The following is a 9,278-nucleotide window of genomic DNA, read 5'->3' as shown; positions in this document are numbered from 1 at the left end:
TTACCCAAATTTTGGTTAAGTTTTGGAAATTTTTATCAGTTCTCTTCTCCCCCTCGTCTCCCTCTTCTAGTTAATAGCAGAGTCTGTCAATCTAGCAGACTTGGCTCTTAATTCATAAAGCAATTGGTGAGGAAGATATTTTGCCCTTTAGAAACCAAGCTGCTACAGGGATTGGTAGCTTCTTGAAACCAGCACACTACATAATCTTGGGTCAGGTCGTTTACTTTTTCTTTAGTTTCCCCTCACATGAGCATAGACAAAGGCAATTCATGTGTGTAAAGGACTCTTGACTATCAAAGATGGTGTTTGACCTGTCACTGCCAATCCAAAGAGCCAGACCAGGACATGTTTGTAGAAAGGCAGCACAGGATCAGTTTGTTCTGCCTTTCTCCTTGTTGTGGACAGTGGATGGCAGTTTTAGTGCTCTGCATTTGTACCTTTTTTCTTTTTTTTCTTTTTTTTTTTTTTTTTTTTTTTTTGGCATGGAAAAGTCATGACTCTGGGTTGGGCTAGCCCAAGTATGGTTTTACTGAGGTCTGGTAGGGATGAAGTGTGGTGTCCCTGTAATGGTGTGCTTGAAAAATTGAGCAATAAGATTCCTAGTGGAAATATGCCAGTGGTGTTGGAAGATCCCGTGTTCTTCCTTAAGGGAAGGTGGGGATATGATTTCTCTTGTTGCCATTCACAGAAAAAAGACACTCTCTAAGCACTGTGGACAGCTGCTGGGAACTGCATACCATGCAGCCAGCTTGGCAGAGTCCTGGGCTAAAGCCTGCAGCTTCTTGTGACTCCAGGCTGCTGCGGGCATCACTATGTGGCTTTGCAGAGGGTGATGGAGGTGTGTCCACAGCCATTGGAAGTTCAACTCTCTCTGAAATGTGGCCCCTTGCTACAGAGTGGATTAGCCCTTCGTCTGCCTTGCTTCCCTGTGTCTCTTAGAGCTTTCCACTTGTCTCTTACAGCCCGGTGCCAGAATTCTATCCCAGGCACGCTCCCCTGCCTGTTTCTTGTCTGCTGGCAGCAGGAGAGAGCCAGGGTATTGGGAAGGGGATGTCAGGGATGAGGGGGGCTCTGTCAGCACATACCTGTCATCTCTCAGCGGTGTGCTCAGCTCCTGTCCTTTCCAAATTCCTTTCCTCTGCCCTTGATGGTGAGGGATGGCTTATTTCGAACACAATCTGCTTGTGTCATTCCTGGCCCTGCTGCTTGTCATCCATCACATCACAGGAACTAATTAACACTAGTAGCTTTGGATCCTGGGAATGACAGTGCTGGGATAGTAGACTCTTTCAAAGATCTTGATGTCTCTTTTCATAACTAGGGCAGTCCAGCCTAGGAGTTCATGGACACCATTGTCTCTTGCCTGCTGCACCAACCCTGTAGTGAGGATGCCTGTGTGTTTAGCAGGGAGGGCGCCCAAGGCCTAGGCCTGCCTCATAATGCCCTTGACAGTGCTGCAGCATCCCCTGCATCCAAGTACCTCCCAGCAGCTGGATGAGAGCCAAGGAATGGGATAGAATAATAATTGATGAGGATGGAGGGAGGTATGATGTAAACCTTTTGAAGCTGCCGGGAGCTTCTCCACTGCCTTTGGGTATGTGTAGCTGTGTGTAGTCCCAGAATCTGTTTGTGAGTTTGACCCTGGGAGCATTCTCTGCTCATGGCAAAGCATACTGTCCTGTTTCTGCTGCACTGCTGATCCTATTGCTGTGTTGGTGGGGGGGGTGTCATCAGGGGAATCTGTGTGCCCCTCCCATGAGGATGGCAAGATTAAAGATGGGGCATCGGTCATACTGTGAGGCTACCAAGAGAACACTTGCTCCCCTTCTCCCTCTACTTTCTGTCTTTCCTGCTGTTGTGAACCACTTCGAAGGAGGGGAAGAGTCCCATGGGGATGGAAAGGAAGGTACCTAAGCAAGGGGATGATGTTTGCTGACAGTTGAAGGAGCATGAGGAGAGGAGGAACTCTCCAGCAGCGTAACTGTCTGATGGGACTGGCTGCATCTGCAGAGCAGGGAGGTGCTGGCTTCATTTCAGTTTGCTGTTGCAGCCCATTTTTTTTTTTCCAATAATGTGTTAATTAAACATTGATTTCAGGGGAAAAAGGAATCTGTTTGAACTGCAGAAACTAAATGGAGTGTGGAGGAATGGGATCTGGTGAGGGATGTGTGGAAGGACCTTCTGTCAGCTGTCTTCCTGACCAGTCATGGATGGAAGCAAGGAAAGGGCTGGAGAAAAAACCTGTTCACCTTAAGTTTAAAGTTCTTCACTCATCTTGGGGGGGGGGGGGAATCTTGTTCCTTCTATAACTGCACAGTTTTCACCTGATGCATGCTAAGGAATTACCAGGTTGCCAACTATATTTTCTTACAAAATATAAGTAACGAAATACTTCATTTTTATTAAAAAGCAAAACGGAAGTGAGATTTTTCAAGACATGTTAGTGTTCAAGAGGCTTTCTGTTCAGTTTGGCACTCCTGATTTTCTACTCTTGTAGTTACTGTTGTATCTATAAATTAATTAAGCTGTGGTGCAAGTTAAGGCACCAGTCACAATGGCATACTTGTTCTTGTTACTTGCAGATATCAAGTAGCTCGACTGACCTTCATTTACTGCACGTGGATAAGTCAGTCACTAAACATGGGTATAAGACTGATGTGCACATTTAAAATTTTCTCTTCTGGTCCTCGGAGCTTTGGAAGGTGAGACAAGATTGTGATATCTCCTCCCTTGCTTGGTTGAACTCTCTTCTGTTCACTAGACTGGAAGAGCCAGTGGGAGGCTATGCTGCCCTCCTTTTGTGCTTCCAGGTGTTAGGGATGCATAGGGAAGATAAGAATCCTTGCTTTAGTCTGAGATTTTATCTGGAATAAATCTCTCTGCTGATGTGAGCAATATATTCTTACGGCATTAAACAATTTGATTTGAATTATTTTGACCACTGTGCTTTCTGTCTTCACTAGTTCTGGGAAATAATGGCAAAGAGGGAATAACCTGTCTGACCTTTCTGAGCATTGCCTAAGTCTGAATTAAAGTGATCTCACAAAGATCTTGGTCAGTTTGTGTAATAAGTGAAATGGCAGCATGTCCTGAGAAGTTACTTTCTGTACCATCTGCAATATTGAAATACAGAAGGATCTGCTGTAGTATCAGGACACCTTTGAAAAGGAACAGATTAAGCCATAGACCGACTATTTTCCAGGAAGATTTTTGACCTGTTGATGACTGGTGAAACCCACAGAATCACAGAGTGGTTGAGGTTGGAAGGGACCTCTGGAGGTCATCTGATCCAAACCCCCCTGCTCAGGGAAGGCCACCTAGAAAAGGTGACTGCATCCAGACGGCTTTTGAATATCTTCAAGGAGGGAGACTCCACAACTTCTCTGGGAAACCTGTGCTAGGGCTTTGTCACCATCACAATAAAAAAGTGTTTCCTGGTATTCAGACAGGACCTCCTGTGTTTCAGTTTGTGCTCATTGCCTCTGGTTCTGTGTCATGGTTTAACCCAGCAGGCAGCTAAAACAACCACACAGCTGTTTGCTCACTCCTCCCCACAATGGGATGGGGGAGACAATTGAAAAGAAAAAGGTAAAACTCATGGGTTGAGATGAAGGCAGTTTAATAGGACAGAAAAGGCAGATCATGATAATAATAATAGCAACAGTGATAGAAGGGTATACAAAACAAGTGATGCACAGCACAATTGCTCACAACTCTGAACCGATGCTCAGCTAGTTCCTGAGCCATGGTGCCTCCCAGCTAACCCCCGAGATATACGGAGCATGAGGTCATATGGTATGGAACATCCCTTTGGCCAGTTTGGGTCAGCTGTCCTGGCTGTGTCCCCTCCCGGCTTCTTGGGCACCCCCTGTCTTCTTGTTGGCAGGCCAGTATGAGAAACCAAAAAGTCCTTGGCTGCTTGGCATCAATTAAAATATCAATGTATTGTCAACATTATTCTCATCCTAAATCCAAAACACAGCACTATACCAGCTGCTAGGAAGAAAATTAACTCTATCCCAGTTGAAACAAGGACATCCTGTCACTGGGCACCACTGAAAAGAGCAAGACTTTTTCATCTTTATGCCCTCTCTTCGGGTGTTTACGTACATTGATACGTTCCCCCCAAGTCTTTTCTTCTCCAGGCTAAACAGTCCCAGCTCTCCTAGCCTTTCCTTGTATGAGGTGCTCTTAATCCTCTTTGTGGCCCTCTCCCCATTATGTCCATCTCTTTCTTGTACTGCGGGGTCCAGAACTGCACACAGTACTCCAGATTTCGCCTCACTAGTGCTGAGTAGAGGGGAAGGATCCCCTTTCTCAAGCTGCTGGCAACACTCCTAACGCAGCCCAGGATACCAGTAGCCACCTTCTGTGCAAGGGCATGCTGCTGGCTGATGTTCAACTTGGTGTCCACCAGGACTCCCAGGTTCTGTTCTGCAAAGCTGTTTTTCAGCCAGGTGGCCCTCAGCACGTGCCGATGCATGGCCCATGAACATCACTACAGTGGTATGGAGTGTCAGCAGAGCAGGCATGATAGTCCTTAAGTATTAACTTAAGAAGCAGAAGTCTGGAGTTTTTTCACAGAATGTGTCAAACTTTTTTCATACTAGTCATCACTTTCTCCATCCACTGAAAATTCAAAATTATAATTTGGAAAGTATTATGAGTTCCTTGAGAGGAAGGCTTCATGTGTCTGAGAATAGAATACAATAGTTCCAATGATCATCTAGTCCAACTGCCTGACCATTTCAGGGCAGACCAAAAGTTAAAGGATATTATTAAAGGCATTGTGCAAATGCCTCTGACAGGTGTGGGGCATCAACCACTCCTCTAGGAAGCCTGTTCCAGTGTTCAGTCATCCTCTCTGTAAAGAAGCGTTTCCTAATATCTGATGCATCTTGAACCATTCCTACATGTCCTATCACTAAGTAGCAGGGAGAAGAGCTCAGCACCCCCTCTGCAGTTCTGCTGCTCAGGAAGCTGTAGAGAGCAATGAGGTTGCCCCTCAGCCTCCTTTCCTCCAAGCCAGACAAATCCGGAATCCTCAGCCACTCCTCACAGGACATGCCTTCCAGCCCTTTCACCAGCTTTGTTGCCCTCCTCTGGATGCATTCAGTTACCTTAACATCCTTCTCAATTTGTGGCAGAGATTCCAGTTTCTTTAATTGTTCTGTTACTGTGGCTGCTTACACACTGCAATCTCTTTATAGACCATGAAGAAAAGAAATTTTGAATTATTGATTGTTTTGACTTTTAGGGTGGGATAGAGATGGGCAATGCAGAAATCCTGTGATGGGACTAAGGTCAACCTTCTCAAGGGACTCTGTATGCCTGGTACTGCGTTGAAGTTCTGGAATCCTTATCTGCTGACTTGTCAGCTCATGCAGCACTTTGAAAGAGGGTATGATACAATATAATTTCAGGTATATGCATTTAAAATACCTGCTACATTTCTGGGAATTAAATGCTAAGGACTTTATGGGAAAACACAAGTAAAAAAAAGATCCTTGATGTAATTTCATATAAGTCATTAATCAAATACATATTGAGGGTGTATCTAACAACAGTGGACCAAAAGGCATAGTTTTGTTAAGCTGGGTCTTAAGAATTTATCTCAATACATATGTTTTTTTAAATGTGTCCCTTGTCTTCCTTGTTGGTTGATACGACCTAGTTAATGAGTTGCTAGCAGCTCTTTTTGGTACCAGCTTGGGTCCTAGAGTGACATGGTGCCTGGGATGTCGCAGTACTTTTTTGGTAGCAGATTGTAATTTCATTGAATAAATGTATTTTATGAGGCTAGAGTGAGATACTGTTTGTTTACTAAGACCACAGTGTATCAGGTAGAAATGCAGAGTGAAAAGGGAGTAAAAATTGATAGGCTTTTGATAAGACAGTAACTCTTTCAAGAAGTTTGCCTGAACACAGCAGCTCTTCCTTCCATGCTCTCTTTGTTGCCGATGTGTAACGTGAGACAGGAAGTCAATCTGCTTTCTTGGCACAACACAGGTCATATACCTATTAAACTGGAAAATGGTCTGAATTCAATAAGAAAAAATTTGTTAAAGATAAATGAAAACTACTGCACTTGGGGAGGCGAAACCAAATGCCTACATGTAAAATGGGGGATAACAAGCCAGGCAACAGAACTGCAGAAAAGGATCTGGGAGGCACTACAGTGAGTCAGAGACTGAATGTGAGTCAACAGTGTGGTGACATTGCAAAAAAGCAAATCCCATTTTAGGGTATATTTAACAGGAATGTCACGTGTAGCACACAGGCAGTAGTTTTTCTACTCTAGCAGCCGCTGCTGAAGCCACAGCAGAGCACTGCGTCCAGTGTGAGCAGCAAAACCAGAAATGATGGAAGGAGATGAGGAGAGGGCAGCCAGAGCGGTGAGTGCCACCTGCGAGGAGAGGCTCAAAGAACTGGGTTGGTTTAGTCTGGAGAGAAGATTGACGAGGGACATGAAAAGTCTTCCAATATTTGAAAGTTTGTTTTAAGAAGACAGTGATTAATTGTTCTCTGTGTCCTCTGGGGATAGGACAAGAAGTAATCGGCTTAATTTGTAGCAAGAAAGATGTGGAGATAGGTGCTGGGAAAAGCTTTATGAGTGTTTGGATAGTTAAGAATGAAAACAGCTTCCTGAGAGAGGTTGTAGTGCCCTCATCACAGGAAGTTTTAAGAGCAGATGAGACACAAAGACACCAAATTTTATCTATGTTGTTTTATTATAGGGGAATGGTGTGCCTGAACTCCCTATGTCTAGTCCCAACCAGCTTTTGCACTCCCTGAAAGGCTGGCTTCTCCCCTCACTGGCGGTTGTGGTGGAAGAGTGGGGAGGCAGGGCCAGGGTGAAGCACTCCCTCTGCAAATGCCCCTGCAGCATCTTCCATGCCCCTGATGCGATCCAGTTTTACAGTGCATGTCCCAAAAAGGCCTGAGGAAGCTTGTGTGTTCGGCAGTGTCACATTAGCATCCAGCACTGTAAGCCTTTCTATTTCTGCAGATAACAAACAAGCAGAGGGCTGGCCCAACTTTCTGCATCCTTGTAATTAGGAAATGGAAGTTATTTGAGACTCTTATCCTGGTTACTGATTAATTTACACTGGGAAGATTTGGAGAAATTATTTGGAGATGGAAAAGAAGACTTACACTTGTGCTTTCACCTGTTAAAAACCACTGCAAGTTTGTATGGTGTGGCACAGTTACTACAAGATGATTTTTCTGTGCTCTTCCATCAAATGTATTGGACAAGGGCAAAGGATTTTCCTCTCTGCAACACCTTTTCTTCCAGTTGCCTAAAGCAGAGTAGTTTGGATTAGGCATTGCAAGGAGGTGTGTTAGCACCCAGTGGATTTGAGAAGAGGGAGCCTAACACCTGATTCAGTAAAGATATGTATTTCAGTACTTGTGAAAGTACTCATGGTACTTCCAGAGAGGAGGTTGTTACTCGGGGAATGGGGGTCTTCTTCCCTGAGGGTTCAGCAAAACCTTTCAGTGGCTACTAGAAAGAAATCCAAGACATACTATGTGGCGTGTTACTTATATCTTTTCCTGAATCTTAGATTTACCTGAATAGCCAGTCTGGAGCCAGCTGGGCCTAGGAGTGAATTTCTGAGCATCTCCAGTGTAGAGAGCCGGTTCCCATAACAAACCTTCTCAAAGAAGGAAGTGTCTTCCTTTTGATTTAACAGAACATCCAGGAATATATGCTTGGTGGGCTTGGCCACTATGTGTGTGCACAGTTTATAGTATAACCATTTTCTGCCTTCTTACATAAATTTGTAACTGCAGGCTCTTGCCGTTCTTCAGAGTTGGTGGAGGATGAAGATATTATCCTCTGCTTTCTGGCACTAAAAGTGAGTCAGGGTTGACACACGAAAGTAGGAGGCAACAGTTTGTATGTAGGAAGCTTGTTCTGTCCAAGGAAAATCTAAGGGTTGTATGCAGGGCGTTAGTCCAGCTGCACTGCAAGGCTGGTATCTTCTTCTGGAGCTGAGTTCACACCACTCACCATTTGGAGTGTATGGAGAGCGCAGCAGATTCAGCCCTCAAGGGATGGCTGGTGAAATGGTCGAAGGTAGGTTGGGATGTAATTATTTGTTTATGAGCCCCCATATTGCACCAAGAACACTGCTGTGAAGTCGGGAGGGAAACATTCCAGCCCAGGGAGATAGTAAGATATAACCTAATTATTGTTGTTATTATTATCTCTGCCTATTCTGGTAGCACCTATACAATTCTGATTCAAACGTAGGGCAAAAAATGTTCCCTGCCCCAAAGAGCTAGCAAGCTGAGGATGAGACAGGAGACAACAGATGGACACAGATAACTGGGGGAGTACAGAAGAACAGATTGGTCAGCAGGATGGGTGGTATGATAGCACGTTGACAGCTTAGCTGTTGTCAAGCTTTCTGTAGGCATGTGGCAAAGGATTGCAACAATAATTCAAGCTGTGGCCTTTGCTTTGGTGTTTTTGTGTGTGCATCTTCCATCTGTTTTATTTAAACAGCTTAATTCTCACTTGATGAGGTCTTTCTGTCCCAAAACTTCCCATCATTCATCTGATGTAGGTAGGGAGACACACTGGTCCAGCAATGAAGTGGCCATTACAGTTTTTAAGGGAAACTGTAGTTTTTTATTATGGAAAGAGCATGAGACAGTAAGCACAGGATTTTGATGGTATATGTTTAAAAGGATGCTGGGAAAAGACTGATGGATCTCAGCAGGATGAATATCCAAAGTAAGTGACATAATGCAAGAGGTTTGTTGGCTGAGGTGGTGTCTTACTAAGGTGATGCAAACTATCTAAAGCCATTCACAGGCAGCAATTTTGTGCATATAGGTTATGTCCTTGGTGTGTATATTGGTGAGTGCGAGAGTGCCTGGAAGGGTGGAGGGCTCTGATTGAGCTGCACAGTGAGCAGTTGTTCCAGATGTGTGGCTGTACCACACTGCTGGGGAATTTGGGCATCCTTGGCCTTAGGGTCTTTGCCTATGCCAGTGGCTGCATTTACATGTGTGTCTTGTTTTGGACATTACCTTGAGAGGGCCACAAAATGCCGGATAGACATCAGGTGATTTTAGGGTGTCCTTATTTCTGAATTTGAATTATGTCAAGTAACTTTGTGTGCTGCTGTGACGTCCTCTCTCTTTTACTGTGTGGTTTGTTATCATTGCACAGTATGCCAACATCAGGCATGTTATAAATGTGCCTCCTATTAACCCTTGTGTTGCCAACACCCATTTCCCACTTTGGCTTCCCTTGCCATTTA

At 44.5% G+C, this 9,278-nt stretch overlaps 1 protein-coding gene across 1 annotated transcript in view; it reads left to right on the top strand.

Annotated features, from left to right (window-relative positions):
* Positions 1-6,286: 6,286 nt before the first annotated feature.
* Positions 6,287-9,278, top strand: part of NRXN3 (neurexin 3) — a 1,011,514-nt gene continuing 1,008,522 nt past the window's right edge. Inside the window, exon 1 of the mRNA XM_075753769.1 lies at positions 6,287-6,395. The gene's annotated coding sequence lies outside the window, so the exon portion shown is untranslated. The remainder of the gene's footprint in view (positions 6,396-9,278) is intronic.

Source organism: Balearica regulorum, chromosome 5 (genome assembly GCF_011004875.1).
Source record: "Balearica regulorum gibbericeps isolate bBalReg1 chromosome 5, bBalReg1.pri, whole genome shotgun sequence".
In the NCBI taxonomy this organism is placed as follows: Eukaryota; Metazoa; Chordata; class Aves; order Gruiformes; family Gruidae; genus Balearica; species Balearica regulorum.
This window is presented reverse-complemented; position numbering and strand designations above follow the sequence as displayed.